The sequence below is a fragment of the Oryctolagus cuniculus genome, chromosome 3 (assembly GCF_964237555.1).
Source record: "Oryctolagus cuniculus chromosome 3, mOryCun1.1, whole genome shotgun sequence".
Taxonomy (NCBI): Eukaryota; Metazoa; Chordata; class Mammalia; order Lagomorpha; family Leporidae; genus Oryctolagus; species Oryctolagus cuniculus.
Window position 1 is genome coordinate 64,456,409 of NC_091434.1, and position 25,096 is coordinate 64,481,504.

General features: G+C 42.3%; 2 long non-coding RNA genes across 13 annotated transcripts in view; one reads left to right on the top strand and one right to left on the bottom strand.

The window, feature by feature from the left end:
• The window catches only part of LOC127491594 (uncharacterized), a 50,600-nt gene extending 39,940 nt beyond the window's left edge, over positions 1-10,660 (top strand). The window contains exon 4 of the long non-coding RNA XR_007920363.2: positions 6,840-10,660. This is a non-coding gene — a long non-coding RNA (uncharacterized lncRNA). The remainder of the gene's footprint in view (positions 1-6,839) is intronic.
• LOC103348788 (uncharacterized) overlaps positions 1-25,096 on the bottom strand; it is a 193,884-nt gene that overhangs the window by 95,286 nt on the left and 73,502 nt on the right. The gene's annotated exons all lie outside the window — the stretch shown is intronic.

The window sequence follows — 25,096 nt, forward strand, 5'->3', positions numbered from 1 at the left end:
CACTTTTCTATGGCCAAGCTTTGCCTGTCCACTAGGTCTCTGCGATCAGCACCAAAAGGTGGTCACCTGTCCCAGAATCTGTTCTGGCCCAGGCAGGCCCTGCCCAGTCTTCCCTCAAGCTGTGTGTCTGTGAGCAACTGGTCCTTTCTCACCCTTCACCTCTGGGTCCTCTTGCCTCCCTTTTCTTCTGCTCCTGGATCAGTAGTGGATCTCTACGGGAAGAACCAGAAAGCCAGAAGGCATTTTTAGGTGCTGCAGAAGCCCAACCATATAGGATCAGGTCAGCAAACTTATACTTCACATTTCCTGGGATCTAGGGGAGATCCTGGAGAAGCCTCAGGGAAGGGAAGCAGCAATCAGGTGGCACAAGCAGTCGACATGGGTAAGGGACACTCAGGGGGCTCAGAGCAGTGGTTACTTGCAAACTTGCTCAGAAATCCTTTATCTTTTAATAATTAATTCTTCCTGTGCATATAAGTTGACTATCAGCCCTGGTACCAGCCCTGCTTTCTCCATGTTCTTATAAGGCACCCTTTAATTTTTCTTCCTTCTCTTTTCCTCTTCCTGTCTTCTTGTCTCCTGTCTACTTTTTCACCTGGCAAATGTCAAATAACACAGGCTCTGGACAAAACACCCATTCTTTCCTGCAGGGGCATCACGGGGAGCATTGGCTCTGGAATTCCGGGTTGGAGACTAGATCAATTCCCTAGGGCTGTCACAATGAAGTACCACAACTCAGTGGCTTTGAACAGACATTTTTGGTCTCCAAGTCTACCAGCCAGCAGCCTGAGATTACACTGAGCTGGGCCCTCGGAAACCTGCAGTGGAAGGTTACTTCCTGGCCTCTCCAGCTTTGCTGGCCTGAGACTATCCTTGGCTGCTGGCAGCATAGTCTCCCCTCTGACTTCAAGAGGCATCCCCCATGTTTTTCCACCCATGCCTTCCCAGTGCCTGTCTGCATCCAAATCTCCCCCTTTTAATCAGGATACCAGTCATATTGGAACAGAGACCACTTCCATGACTTTATCTTGACTTGCTTAAATCTACAAAGACTCCATATCTAAAACAAGGTTATATTCTCAGTTGTAGATTTCAGTAGGCCTTTTGTGGTGTGGACACAATTCTCCCCATAACAGGGCCTTTCCCCAGTAGTTAGACCCTGGGTGAAAAATTCGTGGAAACCCCTGTCCTTTTGCCAACATCAAAAGCCATGAGTTGAAAACTCTGTACCGAAGTACAAACACACTGGGTTGAGGTCACTTGATCATTTTCAGAGGGCAGCAAAGTTTACCAAGCTGCTGTACTAGAAAATACTTCAGCTATTTCCACGAGTAATCTACCCACTTTACAGGTAAGGAAACTGAGTATCAGCTGGTAAGGGTTCTAGTCAAAAGTGGAGCCCAGGCCTCTTTACTCCCCTTTCATTATTCCATACTCTCAAGTGCAAGGCATTGTTTGAACAAACACTGGCCCTTTGGGAAGTTGTTTTAATTCTTGTCTTCACCTTACCTTGTTTGTGTAGACACAGCCTCTAATGCAGTCCCTAAAGAAGTATTTCTCAGAGACACTAGCGCATCCAGAGCCTCTCTTGTAATAATGAGAATCAGTGGGTAAGGCACTCTAACAATCCCCAAATGTGTTTTTAACACAGTTCTTGTTGTTTTAACATTGAATACACTTAACCAGGAAATCCAGACGTCTTTCTGAAGCATTCCAACTGTTGTGTTTATACCCGGTTGCCACACAACATTTGCTAGTACTGTGTTTTAGTTGGCAAGGGCTGGAGGAAGAGTTTCTGTAGCCAAGTGGCCTCAGATAGGGAATCTTTCCAATCCCCAGAGACTTGGCACAGTCCCAGAATCAATAGTCACAGGAACAGATGCCAACACTCATCTCATCCAGGGCTTTAGCTAACCTTGGACCAGCCCTCTATTTAGACCCTGAACTTGGATAGGAAGAACCAGCTGAAAAAATAGAGCCCTCCAAAGGTTATGGATAAATAAGTAAAACCTGCATTTTTTTCCAATCAGGGACAAAAGGGGATTCCTGCAGAGTACTACAGAGTATTAAATTCTTCACTCTCCCCCTCAAAAAAAAAAAAAAAACCCTCAAATGCAGTCTGGTTGCTACTCTCCTGAATTAAAAATGTTGAAATACATTCAATTTTTTATGATCATAACATTTTCTTCAAAGCACAGAATATGGAGTCCTGCTACAGTCACAGAGTATGTCCTACTTTCAACTTACAATTTGGAGATTGTGAAATGAAAATATATATGACTTAAATGGCAGTGTATAAATCTGACATCTATCTCCATAGGATATACCATTCATTCAGCAAACTCTGGGCAGATCAGCACTGTCCCTTGTCCTGGGATGCTTAGGTGAATCAATCTGGGCCCTAGACTTCTTGAACAGATTGCCAAGGAAGATACTGCACATCAGCTGTGGCCCAGTGTGACATTTGCTATACAAATGGTACATGGACAGGCCTGGACATTTAGAGCAGCAGTCAAGATGTCACTGGGAATGGCCACATCCCATATTGGAGTGCCTGAGTTTGAGTTCTGTCTCTGTTCTTGATTCAGGCTTCCTAATAATGTGCACCTTGGGGTGCAGCAGGTGATGGCACAAGTATTTGGGTCTCTGCCACCAGTATGGGAGATCCAGATTGAATTCTAGGCACTAGGCTTTGGCCTGGCCCAGTTCTGGCTGTTGTGTGTATTTGGGGAGTAGACCATCAGAAGAGATGGTCCCCTCCTCTTTTCAAAATAAATAAAACACATTAATTATAGACTATATGAATTATTCATTTTGCATCTTAGGGAGAAATGAAAGATGGGTGTCATGTCTAAGAAAAGGTGGTCTAATTGCTATTTTAGAAAGATGACCATGGCAGCAGTGTGGAGCCAGGTAAGCGGCACAGGTGTACAGAGGGCCTGGGGCCTAGGTCACTTTATACACATAGTTTCAACTCCTTCAGCCTGAGAAAGTCACCGGAGTACAAGTGGCTCTCTGTGACCACTGTAATCCATCCTGCTACGCAGAGGGCAGAGCTCTGCTGGAAAAGCCCCTCTCTCTGCCTTAGGATCTGTTACAGGGTGGGCTGCAGCATTTTTGCTAACCTCTTTGTCCAACATTCTGTCCAGGGAAAAGCTGCTTTTGTGCATTTTTCTGATCAAGCACCAGATTACATCTCCAAGCGAAGATGTGCCAGGAACTGTAGCTGTCCTGGAGGTGAGCAGGAAGGCAAACAGCAGGTGGAGGTGTGTGGTGTGGAGGAAGAGAGGGAGGCAGGGGAAAGCCAGAACAGAGAAGGGGAGGCTGGAGGGGTGGGCTCATCTGGTTTTATTTAGATATTGCTCTCCTGGACTCCAAATGGAAAATAGAACTGAGCACCCATGATTAAAAAATGTAATACATGCTAAGAAAGTCTAAAATAATTTACACCAGGCATTAAAGTGTTTTGCATGAGAATATAGTACGATGTAGACAGCCCAAGAATTATGTCTTTCATTAAAAGGTTTGCAACTCAGTCTGCTGTGATATAACTATAGCAGTTTTTCTGTCTTGGTGATGGTTTTTTATTTTAAACACTGCCTTACAAACCAGGGAATGCAAATGCATTGGGAACACTCAGCCTCTGGGTTTTAACTTATTGTCACCTCTTACTAATCACTTCCCTTTAGTACTTTACCTGCTTGTGCCAAGGTGAAAGGTGAACAGTTATTCTGCCATTGCCCCTCAACCCCATGTATCCTGAACTCAGCTATAAAGTAAACTGTCATTGCTTTCTTCATTATTCAAAGTTAGAATTTGCTAGTTCAAAGCCCATTTGAGATTATGCATCAGGAATGATATACATTAAAGTTGGGATTAAAGGAAAATCAGTTACATGAAAGAAAGGTGTTTTTGCTACAAATCTTGTGTGTGCATGTCAAAAAGTATATTCATTGCCTAATTTAAAAAGAAACCAGGACAACTCTCAGAGATATATTCCTGTGTCTGGCCATTCTTTCTGTAAGGACACTTGCTTTTTGAAGTTAGACTATCAAGTTAGAGGAAAAACATCTCTCCCTGGCTTGCACATGTAGCTTGTTAAAAAAAAATCTAGATGTTATTCTGGTTTTAGACTCTCATGAAGGGCAAACTCAAAAGTAGATTCATCCTGAAGACGCTGAGACAGGGCAAAACACTGGACTTACAAGTAGGGCTGGCAGATTTAGAGCAGTTACCAGAAGAGATCGGATGAATTTTCAAAATCACTTCCAACTTAATGATTCTATAATTTTATTGATTATTGGCTAATTACACTAGTGATCTTGCTAGCCTGTTTGCAGTGACTATTCTCTGATCTGACATAAACTTCAGTGTGAATCCCAGTGTGAATCAGGGGACCTAAAATGGACCAGGCACTAAATTAGGTGCTTTCCATTCATCATTCTGCTTAATCCTCAGATCAGTACTGCAATTCAGAAATTAGGAATTTCTATTTTGTACCGTTCTCTTCACCATGATTTATTACATGATTTGAACTATTTTTAAATTAGGTAACTGAAGTTTCAGATCTAATGCCATCTTGACTATGAAACTATTGTGACTGTGTGCTGTATAATGCCTGGAACTCTGTGAGCTCACACATACGAAACAACAAATAATAATGGCTGTATTGTTGCCGGATCAATCTGCAACACATCAAGAGAAAAGCCACGTGGAAACCAAGCTGCTGCTGCTTGGGGGCAACCCTGGCTTTGGAGACCACGTGCTTTCTGGTCTCTGTGATGCTCCTCATGCCACTCCGGCACAAAGGGTTTGATAAATGCATGTGGAACTGAATTCGGGCTCACTAAGCTGTCCTTTCAGGTGCATCCTAAAGTACTGTGGCCTCTCTCATTCCCAGACATTCTAGTGGGAAGGTCAGAGGCCCAAGCCCTTTCCATGTGTTTCTGGCATCCTTACTGATCAAGGTTTGATAAGCAAGAGTGTTATCTGAGGCCTCCAAGCAGATGCTCACAACTCATTTCTGCTTTTAACTCAAGGTCAGACTTTGCTCAAGGACTCTTAGGATCTGGATGGGGGCTGTGCGATTTGTACACTTTGAGTAGAAGCTCTCTTCTTCCATGACTTGGGGAGGGTGTTGAATATTTCTGTGGGTAAAACCTAGTGCAAAAATACCTTCATCTCATAGTTTTGCACCCAGCTTAGCCAATTTCATCATTTCCATCTGGCTTTGCTCTTGTATAACAAAAACATCAAAGTACACTTGGCAAGGCTCATCCCCCAAATATGCTTTCATTATCTATGCTAGTTCATCTCTGTCCAGTCAATAAAGGCGAATGTTTTATTGTGGTTAATGTCACTTGTTTCATGGAAAGAAAGAACTTAGCAACCATACCTAACCCCGAATAAGTCCAGTGACTTTAATTGAGAAGAAAACAAGCACATAGCAAGCTCCCTTAGTTTGGGCTGTTCACTTTATTTAATGTAATACTGTTTCCAGCTTGTGCATCTTACTGTGAAAAAACTGCAATTCAGAAAGATTGAGGACTTTGCCCACGATCAGAGTGAATTAGTGGAGTTAGAGACTGAGGTAGGATTTGCATCTCAGACTACTAGGAAAGGGAGCCCCAGATTTTCCCACTACAGTTTAAGACCTTCAATAGCTCAACAAAGACAGAATCACTGAATTGTAGCTCTGCCTAGATGTGCTGACATGGAGCAAGCTGCGCAGGGGTGTCTCTTGGTTCTAATGAGGACTGAGAAACTGCTGCCCAGGGTTGGTGTCCACCTTGTGAACACACATTCTGGCTGCTGGGTGTGTTGGAGGGTTTGAAAAAGACTGGAGAAGGCACCGTGGGCCAACTTAGTAGCCCTGAAGAGCCCAGATGGCTGCTGTCATTAGTGTTTCCAACGAAAACAAGGCAAGGGAGGCCTCTGAGGCTCTGAACGGAGCCAGCTTTGTCAGTACAGACAAGCAAGTGCTGCGTGCTGGCCAGTGTTTGCAGCAGTAGCAGCAGCAGCAGCAATCACACTTCCCAATCAGTGATTCCCTTATTTGTCGGTGAATTCTTCCTTTATCACCTAAAAAGCACACAGAATTGTCACTCAAAAGCATGGAACTTAAGGTTATCCACTGCATACAGTACTATCTTTCCATGGTGATCATTCTCTAACACCATTCATGTGAGCTCATGTTTGACTGTAGACACTCCACCTGCTTCCTTGTGAAACAAAGTGAAAGGGTGAAATGAACAGAATCAGCATGCTTTTTCATTCTGTCAGCAAAAACTGTTGGGGAAGGAGATGGGTGCCTATTTCCAAAGTTTACCTAAAATACTATACAGTCAATATACATACAACTAAACTACTTAGCACTTGATTGGGAGAAAGAATGCTTACTTATCACTTTTGGTAATTATTTCCCATAGAAAACCCCTAAGATACGGCTTGTGTTTGTTTTCATACATAAAAAGCTACAGCACAGAGAGGTCTGCCACCTGCTTTAGAGCACACAGAAGGTGAGAATTCTAACATGGGCTCTGGGTTTCCAGCCAGAGCGACCTTCATTAAATAATCGCAAAATGTCAGTAGGCACAGAGCAAAAAGGCTGCTGTCACAGTACAAAAGCTCTTCTGAGAAATCATGTCTAGTTCTAGATGGATCCTTGAGTTTGCAGCAAAACATAAAATCGAACAATCTCTGATACACAATTATTTCTTAGTTTTCTCTCATTTAAGAGCACCCTCATAAAGATTTTTGCCTGTGAAAAATGTTATTTAACTCGGTAGCTATATATTTTTGTCTTTTAATATGAACATGTATCAATCATCTTTCCATAGAACACCTCACTTCATCTCTACGCATAGTCGCTTTGGAAGAAACAGAACTGAAGTGTGCAGGAGGTTGAATGACATGACTAACACCCGTGATCAGTAAGTGGTACAGCAAACCTCGTATCTCCAGCCTCTGACCTTAAAGCTTGTATTTTTCCCAAGACTCTTCTCAGAATTTTTTCAGTTAGGTTTTTTTAGAGGAGCGCTCTGTTCACACGGTTGGAAAGGCGAACAGCTCTCCATGGTGAACATGAAACCCCAAACCAAACTCTGATAGAAATTCCTATATATTCTACTCTGATCCAAGTTGGCCCACACTAAAATTGTAAATTCTGCATTGGATGATTTCATTGATGGATACCCCTCTCCATTCCCCCATTTGAAGCACTGTTCCCCCACATGCAGAATCACCTGGACCCTGTGACTACCACCAACAGATCTCAGCTCTCTGGGATCTTGTTTCCAGCCTGTTGACTTTCTGGATCCAGTTATTTTCTTTCTTCGTCCCCACAACCTACCTCCTTGGGACCTTTTTCTACTAGATGAGAAAGTTATGAGCCTAACAACCCAAGGCTACTTGGACAGTGGCCCTGCAGACATTCCTCATGCAGATGTATGCCTGCTATAGTGAAGAATTCAGGCACGTGAGCAGAAGAGTGGAGAAACCTTGTAGGAGGACTGAAGATCTTAGAATGCTCCAATAACCACTCCTCTAGTTTGGACAGAATATGGCTGATCCTGGGCCAGCCACATATGTGTGTCATGCCCTTATCTCACATTCGTCAAATGTTAATCAGGAAGTTGTTCTGATGTGTGGGGAGCAACTGGGAGCAACTCGGACTAGACTAAGTTACTGGAATTAAGACTTATTCTATGCATCTGCTCTCCCACAATATGGCGCTGGGAGAGGAGAAACAGCTTCTACACAGCTGCCTCCAGTTCAACCAATAAACTGTAGGACCTACTCCTGATTGGAGGAGAGCAGCGTACTTGGCGTGTGGGCAGCCGAGTTGGGATTGGTGGAGGAGGACTATAAAGGAGGAGAGACAACATGCACCAGGAACATCTAAGGGGAACATCTATCTGAAGGAACACCTGTGCAGCCCCCGAGAGAGCCGGCCGGCGGTGTGCCGCTCCCCTGCGGAAGTGGGGAAAGTGGCAGGGGGAACCGCCCTTCCACGGAGGTGGAAGGGACAGTAGCCAACCCGGGAAGAACCGGCAGCAAACCCGGGGAGGGCCGAGCAGACGAAAGAACAGCGCAGGGTCCTGTGTCGTTCCTCCACAAAGAGGGGGAGCGACATAATGGTGCCGTGACTCGGATATGAAGCCTAGGCAGGGCTTAGTGTCGTTCCTCCATGAAGAGGGGGAGCGACACTGATGAGAGATTTCAGGTTATAAATAATACAAATGGACTAAAGCTAGTATAAGGGAACAAAAGAGGAGCTAAATATCTGGAGGTAAGAATTCAAGTATAATCTGAGAAAAAGTCAATCAATCAGGTCTCAGGGAGAGGGTAACAAGGGCCATACTAGGGATGCAGTAGTAGGATTTCAAAAACTTGTTAATGTGCCTTCCTCTTTGTCTTCGTCCATTCAAGCTTCTAATAAAAATATCTTAGACTGGGTAATATATAAACAATAAAAATTTATTTCCCACATTTCTATGTTCCAAAAGGGATAAACAAGCTCCCTTAAAGGTACTAATTCCATTCATGAGGGCTCTGCTTCCAAAGTTCCCACCTCTTAGTACACATGCATAAGGTTTCAACACGTGAACTCTGGGAGGACACACACATTTCGACTATAGCAGCCCCCAGTACTAAGACATTGTAACTCTCATCCCAAAGTATTGAAAGAAGGAGCCTTATCCAGGCATCCCCCTTGATCCAGTTGGCTCCAGCCTGTCAGGAGGTTTAAACGCAGCCTGGCACAGGGGAGGGACTCATCTTCAGAGAGAGCTGTGTAGCATGTGAGACTGTGGAGACCACTATGAGTCTGCTCTCCTCATCTTACAGGAGTTGCAGTCGGGCACAGAAGGGTAAGGTGATTGCCCCAAGATCCAGGGCGGGCAGTAGAAGAGCAGGCCTCCTGCTGCTCCTGACACAGAGCTCTTTGATCTTCCTGTCACTCATCCTTGCACGTGTTTCACGACCTCAGTCTATCTTCCCTCCCTTGCTCACCACTACCAACACAGCAGTCTTCCAATAGCCCAAATGCGATCATGACAGTGATCAGAGAAATGGCTGTGGAGCACTTGCAATCCAGATTCCTCAGCACTGCAGGCCAAGCCCTTTCAGCCCTGCCTCTTAGAGAGTGTCCTCATGTGCCAGAGCTGCCATGGCACAACACCACAGACTGGGTGACTCAGCCAGCAGAAGCTGATTTCACACAGCTGAGGAGATGGGGAAGTTCCAGAACAAGACACCAGCAAAGTCAGTTTCCTTTGGACACCTCTTCTCTTCGCTTACAGGGAACTACTGTCTCACTGCATGCTCACATGATCTCTTCTCTCCCACCATGGGACTCTGGTTTCTTCTTCTTACAAGCACACTAGCCCTATTGAATTAGGACCCCATTCCTATAACTTTATTTAACCTTAATTATCTCCATTTTAGGCCCTACCTCCAAACAGAGTCACACTGGGGATTGAAGCCTCAACATACTACGTTTTTTTTTTTTTTCTGGGGAAGGGAGACATAATTCAGTCCATAACATGGAGCTTTCCCCATTCTGCAACACAATCTCTGCTCCTGTTCCCTATACACGTTGTCACTCTATACACAGGTCATGGCCTTCAGGGTCCCCTCCCCTCCAATCTTTCTCCTCTGCCTTTACTGTAATTCTCAACCCAACTGCTTTACACACAGGCCTCCTGGATGGTCCTTCTCTGAGTTAGATGTGTCCCACATGCTCCTTTCTGTCTGCCATGTGTAGATGGTACACATGTGTCCTGTGTAGCAGTCACATGTGTATCATTGCATTTGCCATGTTCTATTTCAATCAATTCATCCATGCATTAGTCTCTACAATCAGAATTCTGGGAGGGCAAGAAATACCTTACTGATTTTACTGCTGTTTCTCTATTGCTTGCCCAGAATTTGGCACATGGTAGGTACTCAAAAAATGTCGGTTGGATAAATAAATAGGCAGCATTTACAGAAAGGAAAGACTGGTTATCATTTTCTTTGTCTCCATTTCATCACCATCTACACAAGGAAGTTTTTCATGTACCAAGTAAGTTTATGTGTATCAGAAATTAAAGGGGGAGAAGTAAAGAGTAGGAATTAAAATACTTTTCTAAAATGATAAGGAAAGTATAACTTTGCTTACTCACTAATGACATTGGGGAGACCCACTTCAGATTATAGGATTTTGCACAGTGGATCCCTGGTGCACAAACAAGAGATGAATTTATCATCTTCTTTCATGTTGCTCTCTAATTTTGCTACCAGGCTAAGCATAAACTGCAATGGAAGACCCCATGAAACACCCTGATAAGCAGATGAGAAACAAACATGATAAAATACAAGAGTAGCAGGCTATAAGAGTCATTTTTTCATTCATTTTGACAAGGGTAATGTAGTTTTAATTACTAATGATAATATATATGGCTGCTAGTAAGTGTCTTGTGGTATGTTTTGCAGACCTTTCATTTTACAATACCATAGTACTCCTGAATTTGTTCATTAAACCTTTGTTACAAACCAAGAGGTTACTGGCTGTCAGGGGAAAATAAGCAAGTTTGTGAACTAACAGAAAGACATTAATAACCTCCTACTGTAGCAATCATATACTTTGAAAATTAGAGAGCAAGATGAAGTCATATTTTAAGATATTTTTATTTAGTTGGAAAATTGTATCAAAATAAGTTGATAAGTTGAATAAATTAATAAGTATTTAAAATTGTTTCAAAGTGATTGAATAATTGATTAAAACCTAGTTTAATTTTCAACATCCAAGAAGTATATAAAATATATTTGCCCAACAAAATGTCAAAAATGGAAGATTGTTTCATGTTATTTGTGCGTATAATTTGTAGCATTCAATGTTCCTATTGATGTGTGTTTGTCCTAATAACAAATCATGCACAATTATCAATAAGAATTCAAAGGTGTGAAATTATACAACTCATTCCATTGCAAAGAAAAGGCCCTGCAGGTGATCAGTATATTGAATTCTCTCAAAGAAAAGTTATGTGTGAATATGCATCACTTGATGAAATGATGGTCATGGAAAATTAAACTTCACCTTGAGAGAAATGGGGAGAAATGAGAAAAATCACCATAAATTCTCTTTTTTAGGGGATTTTTACCTTTTTACAAATGAATTTCTCAGTCTCAAAACATACATGCCAACCACATGTATGTTCACATATAGCTGGCATAAATTCACACTTTTACTACACTGTGTTCTTTGGGATTAATTCAGATTTATGTCAAGAGGAAATAAGGAACTTGGAAGTCCTCTAATTTGGTACTTCTTAATGTGAGACCATGATATGCCTACATTATAATTCTGGAATGACTGTTGAAAATGAAGCTTCTCGGGTTGTAACCAAGATCTGGTGAATCAGAACCTCAGAGATAAATCTTAGGATGAGGCAAGTTAGGCAAACAGTTGTTGGGCTAATTTAGGCACACTTAATTCTAAACTGTTTAGCATGATGCCTGAACACAACAATATAGCAACAGAGCAAAACTTGAAAAGCTCCAAAATTATGGGGAGGCTTTTGTGACTTAAAGAAAAAATTCAATTACAGAATGCTTTTCAAGAAAATGGAGTTTTATTATTTTAAGTGCAGTATATATTATAACTAAAGACATAACTGGGTAATTATCAACTAAATGAGAACTTTTATGAAACAATTATTAGTCACCACTGTCCTGTCCTACATATGAATGTCTTCCAAACATACAGCTCTTCTAATACACAAGATTTGGTTCCTGGACACAGTGGTGAAAGTATCATGAATAAACTTGTAACTGCCTAGTCCTTGTTTGAAAACAGTTTATATGTTAGGTGACATTTTCTTTACTTGAGAAGAGGACCCAGGAATTGGTGAAGTAAGAAATTATGTCAAACTTTTGACTAAATAAGTATAACATAGACACTGTCTGAGTTATAGGAAGAACTTAAACCAACAGAACATGAGTTGACCATGTTTACTGAAGGAATTCCAATGTCCCATCAAATGTGGGACATCTTGGTAATGTAAACAGCAAGAATGATGGAAACCATCATTTCACATTGGGTGAAGTGTTCAAGAGTAGAAATATTAATTTCAATAGAAATATAATTGCATATGATGTACTTTAACATTTTTATTTTATTTATTAATTTCTATAGTAACCATGGTATTTATTTTTTCTCATTAGTTCTCATGCTAATGTGATAATAATATAAAAGGACAGATTCCATATAGTTCATGGATATAATTCTTCAGTGCTGAACTTGGATGTCTGAGTTTTATAACTTTTCAGAAATGTACCTGACCCCTTGACATTGCCCATGGATCACTGGAAGGGTCACAGCTCTCAGTCTCTGGGCTAATCTTTGGCAAAGCTATGAAATAAGTAAATCGTGCCTTCCTGCCACTGTAAAACTGCTCCTTCCTCTACTGTGGCTTCTGCTTTTGAACAGAGCATTTACAGGGCAATGGTTAAGTGCACGCGACCTACAATTGCACAGAGGTTTTGTTTGAGTCAAAATAACTTTGTTATAAGACCTTGGGAAGGTGCCTAATCTCTAGGGATGCTTTTTTTCTTGTCTGTCACCTGCCAAGCTCGACTGAATGGACGGATCCTGTTCTATATGCAACAGAACACTCGGTATATGTACACAGTGAGCTTTCACTTGTGGTTCCTTTTGCCTTCCATTCCTACCCTCATTTCACTCCCCAGTGCTTTCTGAGCAAACCTTGCTCCACAGGTTTCCTACTGAAGCATGCTACCCATACCTTACCAGGCCTTGTTGGAGGGCTTGTCTACTCTACTTTCTGGCTTCTCAGTTCAAGTTCCTTGGGGCGTGGGGACACATCTCAGACCACTTTGTACCTCCTCTAAGGCAGAGCACAATTTATTTCACATAATGGACAGAGAATAAAAAATATTTAGTATTGCTCTCACTGTGACAAATAGTAGTTTAGTGTTACCTAATACAGTCACTTTCCAAAAAATTCCACAAGTATTAAAAATCAGTAAGAGGGGCCAGCACTGTGGCGTAGCAGGTTAAAGCCCTGGCCTGAAGCGCCAGCATCCCATATGGGCGCCAGTTCTAGTCCTTGGTCCTTGCTACTCCTCTCCTGATCCAGCTCTCTGCTGTGGCCTGGGAAAGCAGTACAAGATGGCCCAAGTCCTTGGGGCCCTGTACCCATGTGGGAGACCCAGAAGAAGCTCCTGGCTCCTGGCTTCGGATTGGCATAGCTCTGGCCATTGCAGCCAACTGGGGAGTGAACCATCGGATGGAAGACCTCTCTCTCTCTCTCTCTCTCTCTCTCTCTGCCTCTCTTCTCTCTGTGTAACTCTCTGACTTTCAAATAAATAAATAAAATCTTTTAAAAAAATCAATAAGAGTTCTATTCCTAAGGGCCTTTGCCTAGGGTGAACATTGTCCTGTTTTGCCACCTGGGATAGTCTTGACTTACTCCTGCTCTCCTCTTTTAATTATAATACTGTCCCTTTTGACTCTCAAAAGTGTCCCACGCTGGATGATGAATGTTGTGGACAGCCTGCTTATGCAACTCAGACTATCAGCTAACACTGCACTCTGCTTAGCAGTCTTTAGAAAAATCACATGGTAAGAATGTGAAAACAAGAGGGTGCTTTGCATCTATTTTTCCTTGCCTGCTCTCACCTACTCTCTTTCTTGTACATGCATTTGACTCCATTTTTCCTCAGGGGTATGCAGAGTTATTTCACACCAGGGTTTTGAAAGACACTGGTGTGCATCAGATCAGAGCCTCTGTTCAAGGTCTGGAGACTCCTCTCCCCCTCTGTGCCAATGCCAGGATGCAGAGGCCATTTGAAGGCTTCTCTCACTCAACTGAGCCGAGATTAATCGATTTTTGCTTGAGGCCTCCTGTGCGGTTTTTCAGCAAAAGGATCCACATTGGCATGGGGCATGGGATAGATTATAACTGTGGTTTCTCTGCTTTCAAGATGAAAGCAGCTCATGCCAAGGAAAAATGCCCCAAACTTGGTGTGAACAAATTGTCACGTGGAACTTAACATATTCTTCTTGATATTTGCTTCAACTAATCACCATGTAAGTAGATCATTATAAATCACTCATAAACTCATACTTCATTTAATCCTTACAAAAGCCATCAGATACAATTGGATCAAAGTACTAAACATTTTCATGCTTACCATTAATACGTTTAATAGTCCCTACTTCCAGTGTTTTCCATGTATCAAGCACCGTGGAAGCTATTTCCAGACAACAGCTCTTTTGACTCAATACTAGCTTAACATGGGTTTGTTTATTGTTACCTGCTGTTTCCACTATTAGCAGCTTCATAAGGACAGATACTTCATCTTGTTCATGACTATATCCTCTATATTCATAATGTCTACCACAAAGTACATTCTCAACAGTTTTGAATGAAAAGTGAATAAGTGAATGAGACTTGAGACAGATATCCTTGTCCACGTTTTACAACTGAGAAAACCAAGACTTAGAAAGAATAAGAAATTAGCATAGTTCTTATGGATCACATACTGGAGGCTGTGAGATTCCAAGGTCTTCTTGATGACAATGCACACCCCTCCCCCTCTTCCTGATGAGAAAACTATGACTCAAGAAGTTGAGTAACTCCTTAGGACCAGGTAAGTGCTGTGTTACTAGAACTCAGACCCAGGATTCCAGCGAACACTATTTTTCCCTCGTCATGCTGATGGGTGGCAGGCCCAGCTCCCACATGCTCAGCATACACAAACATGCGTTTGAAGGGGGAGAAGGTGGGAACTTCTCCCCAGAACGACAACCCCCCTGGCAAAAAGAGGAGTACTCAGAATGCCCTGACTTAACCCCATGGCAATAGTGTTTGGTCAATGAGAAAGAAATAGGAACTGGAGTTTATTGTCTAGGCTAGAGCAAGGGTTGCTTCTCTAACAAACCATAAAATTTTAGTGGTTTGACCCGAAAGTGTTCATTTTTAAAATTTATTTTATTAATATAAAGAGAACAGATTCCATGAAATTCGTAGGTACAGTTCTAAGAAGATAACCATACTTCCCTTCCTCTCGCTCCTCCTAATCCCCCTCCTTCCCTCCTTTCCCTTCCCTTCATCAATTCTTGCAAAGACATAATTTCAACCCAAAAGGTGTTCGTTTCTAAATTATGTCACAGTAGAAGATAGGCATCGAGGTAAATGGACAGCTTTTCTCCCCAGGAAAGCCGGAGACCAAGACGCATTTCACACTGCAGCCCAGCCATTCTTAAGGGTCTCCTGTTTATAGTGGCAGAAAGGGAAGAGGGGGAATGAAGAAGTTTCTTAAAACATCTTGGCCAAAAATGAACATACCTCGCTGCTCATATACCCTTAGGAAGGACTAGTCTGCAGCTCTACCCAGAGGCAAGTGGGGCTGGAAAATGTGGTCCCCTGGGCAACCACGCCCCAGGGCACTGTGGAGGGTGTAACACACAGTGTGGGGTGTCATCCAGCTATCGCAGCTGTTAAGAGAACAGAGTGGACTTGGAGGAGACAGGAGATAGGAATCTGGGTTGCTGCTTGGAGAAGGATGGGCAGTGAAAGGAAGCAGTGTGGAGGGCACAGCAAATGTCAACTCTGGCTACTCTGGGGGACTTTGTAGGGTTTTAGTCTAAGGCAGGGATGGAGGTGTGGAGCAGAGCTGTCTTTGCTGTCGATTTGTTGCACACTTGGAGAAGAACTTTGAACTTCTCATTTAATTATCAACAAGCCTCTGTACTCAACAGTGCTACCAAACAGGTTTGTAATTTTCATTCACGCTCACCCCTGCCTTCCCCTTTAAGTTATAAATTGTGAATCTCACAAAATTGGGCAAGATCATAAAAGCTACAAGATGTATTGAGTGCCATAGCCTTCAGTTATCTTAGTTCATTAACCAGAAAAATAGGTGTACTTTTTTTTTCCTTATAGGAAAACAGTATCAGGTAATGTCACATAATATTTCAAAATAGAATTTGTCTTTGTCAACTAAGCAGTGAATAACAAGGAAACACTGGAAGTTCTTTTTAAGAAATGATTTGAAATTAATTTCAATCCATTCTGATGGTTCAGTAAAAAGAGAAATATAGGCTTCGGTAGGTTTCTTAATGTAGATTGCTATAGTAATTTAAAAACAACAAATACTAATAAAGCAATGATTCTACCATGCTGCCAGTACATTTGACAGTGAATAGTGTATTTTAAAAAAATAAATATGCCACTGCAGTATACGTCAATGACTCGACTCTAGTTATTGCCTTCAGATTAGAAAGATTCATTGCATCAGATTCATGTATTTTAGAAAGTTATTAACTATGACAGAGTTAAAAAAAGATTCACAGTATAATTATGCACAACTTTTCTCCCTCCCCTGCCTCCCAGGAAGGGTTCTTGTGTAGGAGGAGTGGATAGGGCAGAAGCATGGGTGGAGACACAGACCTGCAGGAACCACACGAGCCTACTTGATCTATACATGCATGAACAGGAAGCTTCCTGATGAAAACCAAAAGGTCCGAGAGAAGGGAGAAGGCGAGAGGCTCTTAGAGAGGAACAGAACTTTCTGGAGGTGAACTGAGTGGGTCTGATGAGGAGGGAGCTCTGGTGAAGAGGAGGGTGCAGACGATCATTTTGTGCTGTGTTGTTACAGCCACTGTTGCTGCAGAAGTCCTCTCCTAAACCCCCCGGCAGCTGGCCTATGTTGCAAAGGATGGCACCCAGCAGGCCAAGAAAATGATCATTGACTACTCAGACTCGCTTCATGGGCACCAAATAGCAAGCAAAGCTTGTGTCCTTCCTCGACTCTTCGAATCCTTACAACTACCGCAGGTGACAGTATAATTCACCTTCTTTTATAGAGGAAACTGACACACAGTAAGGCTAGGTATATTTGCAATGATGTAATGGCTGATAAGCAGTATGGCTGAGATTCTGGCCAACAGTCTGGCTCCAGGTCTACACACCAAACCATGACACTCTACCACCTTTCTGGCCATTAAATTGTTATTCTAGTCAATACATAAGCCTTATATCATCAGGCAATTGAAGATCTGGACCCAACTCTGACTCAAGCTGCACCCTTTATCATAGTTTTCTAAGGTGAACATCCCTGTAGGAGGATAATGTGTAATTATTTTAGGTGTCAAAATGTCACTTTATTCCTGTGCTCACATTATTAACAGTCCACTATTTGATAAGTTTTAGGTAATTAACATATAAGGAATCATTCTTTGCAATCTCATTGGCTTCTGGCCTATTTTCTGTAGGTTTATGCATTTGGTAATAATTGCAAAAGGTCCCTGCAGCTCTCAAACTGCCTCTCTCTTTAGGGGCTCCACTTCATTTTGACTAGCATTGAGATTAATCCTTTAATTGTCTAGTTCTTGGTACATTTGGATTGCTTTAAAATTTTTATTTAGTTTTATTTTACTTATGAGAGAGAGAGAGAGAGAGAGAGAGAGAGAGAATGCACTCCCATCTACCGGCTTACTCCTCAAATGCCACAGTGGCTAGGGTCCCAGAGCCAGGAACCAGGAAACTAATCCAAGTCTTCCATGTGGGTGGCAGAGACCCAGCTACTTGAGCCATCTCCTGCTGCCTCCCAGGGTCTGCATTAGGAGGAAGCTGGAATCAGGGATTACAGTGGGTATGAAATCTCTGATGTGGGACACGAGCATCCTAAACAGTGGCTTAACCACTCGGCCAAAGCCTACCCTTGGGCCACTGCTTTGAGGGTAACTTCACCTACCATCCCTACCCAGTGTTGTATTAGGACAAAGAGCAAGGAGAAGGGTCTTTTCTATAGATGGTTTTGGATAGTTCTTGAAATTAACAGCACAGATTCTTGTTCCCCAATTCAGAAACTGGTAAGTCAAACCAATTCTGGAACCAAGCCATTTAACCATACGATGGCCTCGGATAAAGAATAGAAAAACATGGCAAACCATTGGGTGGGTGTTTGGGAGCTAAATAAAGCTCCTCCAATCAAAAAACAGATCATGGTGTTTTGGGAAATACTGATCTCACTGATGATGAATTCCGAGAGGACACCTTGACTTAGGTGCCAAAGCAACCCTTCGCTCTATTGAGGGCTGAAGTCACACCTGCAGAGTGGTCTGTGTGCCTTGAAGTCATTCTTGTTCGTGTCACACGTTATCACCAAGGAAAGCACAATTTATTAGCTAGCAAACTCCACCAGTGCTCCTGACCTCAGGATGCCCTTTCACGGCTTGGATGCCCTTTCACGGCTTGGATAGGGATAGGGACTAAGAGGAAAGAATTTTCTCTTTCCTAGGTGGAGAGGCAGTTGGAGATAGTTTGTCCTGAAAAACTTGTGGGAAAATAATTATCACTGAAGGGATGCATTCAGTTGTCTCCTCGGGGTTGATAGTAAATGTTGTGGACCAAGTCTTACTGTGAGTAAATTTCTTTTTTTATATACCCCATTTTTAAAAAACTTTTATTTAATGAATATAAATTTCCAAAGTACAGCTTTTGGATTACAGTGGCTTTCCCCCACTAACTTCCCTCCCACCCGCACCCCTCCCATCTCCTGCTCCCTCTCCCATTCCATTCACATCAAGATTCATTTTCAATTATCTTTATATACAGAAGATCAATTTAGTATATATTAAGTAAAGATTTCAACAGTTTGCACCCACACAGAAACACAAAGTGTAAAGTACTGTTTGAGTATTAGTTATAGCATTAATTCACATAGTACAACACATTAAGGACAGAGATCCTACATGGGGAGTAAGTGCACAGTGACTCCTGTTGTTGATTTAACAATTGACACTCTTATTTATGACGTCAGTAATCACCCTAGGCTCTTGTCATGAGCTGCCAAGGCTATGGAAGCCTCTTGAGTTCACCAACTCTGATCTTATTTAGACAAGGTCATAGTCAAAGTGGAAGTTCTCTCCTCCCTTCAGAGAAAGGTACCTCCTTCTTTGATGACCTATTCTTTCCACTGGGATCTCACTCGCAGAGATCTTTCATTTAGTGTTTTTGTTTTGTTTGTTTGTTTTCTTTTTTGCCAGAGTTTCTTGGCTTTCCATGCCTAAAATACACTGTGAGTAAATTTCTGAGTGAGGGGCTGGATTAAGCACTGGGCACGAGAGCAAAGAGCCCTGGATGGCAAACAGCAGTGAACAATGCTACCTGCGATGTGGCCAATCTGCCCTGGAGTCAGGGCTGCTGCCTCTGCTGTGTGATACATTGCATTGAGAAGGGAGTCCACAGAAGCCACTCAACATCTAAGATAAGACGTCACGTTTCAACATTGTCAATTTTTGGAAGTGTCACACAGCATGCATTGAATTCCAGTTTAAAATTTAAATAAAACAGAAAATCAGGATGATAAATTCAAAACGCTCCACATAAAAAACTTGAAAAACATCAGTTTCATAGAATTGGGGCTGAAATTTATGGAACTAGAGCAGCACCAAAAACCACCTCCAGAAAAGATTAAAAAGCTTAGAGTCAGTTTGTCACACTCGCCAATGAGGAGGGCACCATGTGGCTTTTGCTTTTTGCTTTTCTGTTGTTTTTATGGTAGAGGTACTGTTACAACGGGTAGCTTTTCATTAGTTCAGTTTAGTTCATTCTCCTGAGATGTTAACGTCATTCTCAGCTCACTTCCTAATGCACTAAAGATCCTCTTTCGGAGAAGTCGGAAATAAATGTAAACTTTTGAAATGGACGAGTCCTTCAGGCCCCTGGAGAGTCGGGCCAGAGGAGCTCTTCCGTCACAGCTCTGGGCATCGTGGACTCTCCGGACGGGGGAGCGTGGTCTGCCGGCCTGTGCCCACGCAGTCTGAGCACTCACCTGTGGGCTGTCCTCACAGCCCCTCCAGGAGCTTCATTGATCTTAGGAGGGGAGAGGAGTGGTGGAGTGGAGCCTGCCTGATTCTGGACCTGTGATTCCGGGGTGGAGAGAGTCCAAGCTTGTTGTTCAGTCCATTAAGCAATCCCTTTTAGCCGAAGGGGTTCATCTATCAATCTCGCTTTTCAGCCAGTAATCTGCTTACTTAGAGGTTTAATTACATTTTCAGGTCACCCAAGCACTTCCCCTGGGTATTTAATAAAATGAATCCTTATTGTATTTATCACACGGTTTATTTTACATGGGCTTCCCAATATTGGGATGGAGGAGTAATTACTTACTGAAAGATAAACTCATGAGATTTCCGCCTTGAAAGAGTCCAGAGTTAACACGGGAATTATTTGGATTTGGGGCACAATGATGCTAGCAGATTGATCTAAAGCTACATGTAGCAGCCACCATTCCTGAAACAGAAAGTCAAATATTGATTTCCCAGGGCTTTTATGACCCATTTAACAACAGGCATTTTGGATTGGATATTTCTCAGGGCTGAAGAGAATTTTCCATCCAGCCCCCTTCTTTTTTGAGCTCCTCTTAATTATCCTCTTTGAGAGATGGGTAAAAATGGATGGTTAGCCTGGTGTTGCTTGCACGCGCACGCACACACACACTTGCACACCCACAAATGCTGACACAACTTGGGGCACCTAACTCTAAGTTAACTCGAATGGAGGTTCTTTAGATATTTTTCACAATAACCAGAAACTTGGGTGAGGGGGAGGTCTTTTGGATTTGTGTCTGCTAACAAGATTCTCACAAACTGACATCAAGCCAGTTAATTTCTGTGTAATAAGTGTTGAGTGATCCAAGGCCCAGTCCAACCCGCCAGGGCTAGGTCCATTCAAAGACCCCTACCTGTTTGCCTCTCAGAAGGGAACATTTAATGCTTTGCCAAATTTTCAAAATCGCTGGGAGTAAAAACAGCATTTTTAATCTTCAGCTCTTCGGACCACTAATTATGTAGCAAAAGGTATAAAGAGGGCTTTACAAATCATTATTTCCATTAGGAAGGTGTTAGAAGCCGTCCCACCAAGGGCACCTCTGCTGTTAGCACAGCTGCTCTTCCCAGGGGAGGCGCCCGCTGCGGTGCGGCCTGAAGCGGGGCTTCTGTTCTGTTTTCCCAGCACTTGGAAGAAAAACAAAACAGGCCTAATGAAAAACACACACGGGAAATGCTTTATTATTTCATCATCCTCACCTACTGCACTCTGGCACGGCTCCGTGATTAGGAAGGACTTTCCCCTCTGTGAGCGCCGAGTGGGGTGGCGGGAGGCTGATGCTCTGTCATTTCCTGTCGGATCACTTTGGAGGAATTTGCTCTGATTTCCTCCTCGCCACATCCCCCTAACACCCTGCTCTCCCCGCCCAGCCTCCGCATTGGCCGTGCGCCCCACAGTTAGGCTGCGCTACTTTCAAAACACAGTGTTTTAAGTTGAGGGTTGGGATCCCTGGAAACTGAGGGCACCGACCCAGTTGACCTATAACCCCTCAAGCTGAGACATGGGCAACCCGAGGAGAGGGCTAAGGAGCACCCTGCACTGGGAAAACAGTGGGCCATTTTATGTGTTTTGGGGGGCAGGGGGTGCTGAAGTCAGTTGGAATATTAATTCAGATTGTAATCTTCCCACGTGCATTTTCTGGACTTTTCACCAGAAGGGAGAGTCAGAGAGCAGACATTCCCCAAATCTCATTGGGCCATTAGCCAGTGAATAGCCCCTTTCATAAAAAAAAAAAAAAAAAGTCTCCATTTCTTTACTCCACACAGGGTGAAACCTGCATATAATAGACAATGAATTTATTCACATAGTACTCAGCAACCAACCACCCACCACAAAATAATCCAGGCATGGTCAAACAGGTACGGCTACCCAGGAAACTGAAAAGCTTTAGCCCAGAGCCAGGCCACCAATGCCTACCTGTATTAACCTATCAGTAACAGTGTTTTTTTTTGTTGCTACAGTTTGGCAATTTGGAAACAGTGCCCAGCCGTCTACATAGAAGGTGCTGAATAGATGCTGTTCAATAAGGATCTGATTAGTTGAGCTGGGATTATGTATAAAATAGCAGAGGTCTAAGCCACCTCTTGAGTTTGATGGCAGTGGAAAGTAGATGCTGTGTCCCTGTGTACTGCCTTTGTCTAATGGGTCAACACTACATACCACCAGCACCAAACAGTGAACCAGCACCAAACAGTGACAGCCCTAAAATGTGACTTTATGGGAAACTCTTGATAAAATTTATATTGAACTGGCTTGTAATGGGTAGTTATTTTCTAATATCTGTTGAACTACTGTCAGTGTCAATGTCAAGTACTGTTCTGTAAATGTTTATTTGAATATGTGGTATCTTCTTACTGAATATTTGTTAAATAGATTAATGAGTAAGTGTAATATTGGTATAAGTACCAAAAGATTTTATGTGGGTCATTATAGTAAGAATCAAGGTGCACGTATGGATATGTTTTTAATTCCCAATGGAAATGTAGAAATAAACCATGTAAAATAGCTTGTCTAATGAAAAAAATCTCAGATGGGAACAAAATAATTCTACAAACACAAAATGGGGTAATATGCCTGCTATCAATAGGAGAAACCTAGGGGCTTATTCCCTGACTTCGTGGTGATGGTGGATCTGATGTGATGTTATAAAAGTTACATTTGCTGTATCTAGAGTTTGTTATGAGACACTGATAAATATGATTAACCCATCACAGCTGATAACTCCAAAATCACTAAGAATCTTGAGGATGGTAAAGGTAAAATTATGATGAAAACAATAAACTTTTTCTGTTAACATAAAGGGCTAAAAATTGTGAAAGTGCTAAGAAAAAACAAATCTCAATCATCCATATGGAATAGAAGGACAAAGAGAGTTATCCAACATGTGAGAAGATACATGCCTAGGCAGTAACTAATTGTTGGCAAGAAAAAGGAGACATTTTTCTTTACATATATATTAAAGTGGTTTTCAATTCTCACTACATGTTGAATCACCAAGGAGCTTTCAAAGCACATAGATTCCAGGGCCACCCCAGAATTAAATTAGAACTTGTAGTGGTGGAACATAGGCATCAGTAGTCTTCAAAGCTCACCACCACATGATTATAGTGGGCAGTCAAGTCTGGGCTATAGCAATGGCTCTCAAATTTTACCACCAGAATCCCTGGAGGCCTTATGGAACTACAGCTGCCTGAGCCCAACACCCAGAGTTCCTCTTTAGTTAGGTTTGGGGTGAAGGTCAAGAATTTGTATTTCTAACAAGTTTCCAGTTGATGCTGACCTTAACTGGGGGCATGCTCTGAGAATCACTGGATTAGAGGTTCAGCCTCAAGATTTTAATCCTTAACATCTGATAGCAATTCAGAAGAAACCTAGGGGCTTATTCCTGACTTCATGGTGATGGTGGATCTGATGCGATGTTTTTTAGCAGCTAGGGTTTGTGTTAGTCTCAAGGGCTATGTGAATCTACATGCCATGACAGGAAGTCTTCAAGCATGGTGTGAGATCTGAGGCCTGTGACTGCTAAATTCTTTCCTATGATGTTTGCATGGAACATTAGGGGTCAATTTAGATAAAACTGGTTCATTGTAGAAGATACTAGAATGAACATATGTTGGCAAAGAGAAGAGGATGGATGGCTTTAAAACATGGCAGAAATTCATCTTGAGATTGCAAGCACATATGCTTCCCTCATTTGGATTCTACCAACAACGGCATTTTTAAAAGCAATCATTTTGCCAGTGCCGCAGCTCACTAGGCTAATCCTCCACCTGCGGCACTGGCACTCCGGGTTCTAGTCCTGGTCGGGGTGCCGGATTCTGTCCTGGTTGCTCCTCTTCCAGTCCAGCTCTCTGCTGTGGCCCGGGAAGACAGTGGAGGATGGCCCAAGTGCTTGGGCCCTGCACCTGCATGGGAGACCAGGAGGAAGTACCTGGCTTCTGGCTTCAGATCGGCGCAGTGCACCGGCTGTAGCAGCCATTTGGGGGGGTGAACCAACGGAAGGAAGACCTTTCTCTCTGTCTCTTTCTCTCACTGTCTAACTCTGCCTGTTAAAAAAAAAAAAAAGCACTCATTTAAAATTTCTGTACTAGGCAATGCAAATTTGGTATGCTTGAAATAGTAAAATTGTGATGAAACTATACATAGAAGCAGAAAAATGCATTCAAAATTACTGAACAGAAATTCACATTTTAAAAAATTTGCTTTGGGGAAGGTGTTTGGTCTAGCATTTAAGACATCATTTAAGACACCTGCATCTCATATCAGAGTAACTGAGTTGAGTATCAGCTTTTGCTCTGATTACAGCTTCCTACAAACGCAGACTCTGAGAGACAGCAGATGATTGGCCCAAGTAGCTTGATTACTGCCACCCACGTGGGAGGCCAGAGTTGAGTTCCTGGCTCCCAACTTCAGTTTGGCCTAGCTGTTGTGGGCATTTTGGGGAGTGAACCAGCACATAAGAGGTTTTCACTCTCTCACTGCCTTTCAAATAAACAAAATTTAAAAAAAAAAAAGAAATGCAAATAAGCCTTCATGTCTCCTCTTTACAAAAGGAAAACAGATTCAGTAGTTAATAAACAGTTTAAAATAGTGTGGTAGGCAGGCAGACTGAAGGACAATTTACTGAGGTTTGTTGGGTATGTGTGGGCAAATCTCTCCTACTGTTGCAGCCAAAACAGCTCTACTTGTCCAATCTTCCCATTTCATCATGTGATACTTTTTTTTTCATTTTTAATGATAAATAATGGGCATACAAAGGGTCTTTTAACTTGTTCTTTATAGGCCTTGAGGTGCCTATGTGTTTTGGATTCATGCTTTATTTTGAGAATTTGTTGGTTTTCATGTTGGAAATGTCTCATATGTCAATTGAAGATAAAAGGATGAGGCTGTAGCTGCTCCCTAGAGAGAACATTAGCCCATATGTGGGAGCAAAGAACTGAAAGGAAAAATATGCATTTTATACTTAAATACTGTAGCATTTTTTAGAATATGTTCTCAAATATATTTGATCTGCATAAACAAATCAAAATATTGGAACTCTGAGTAACACGCCAACAAGCTAAGTACTGCTCAGAAATTTTGGTGAGTGAGAGGAGAAATCTGATTTAAAATTTTTAAGACAGAAACAACTTATATTCATCCCATTTCTCATCTTAGCAAATGGTTTCATAACATAAAATGTATTCCTGCAA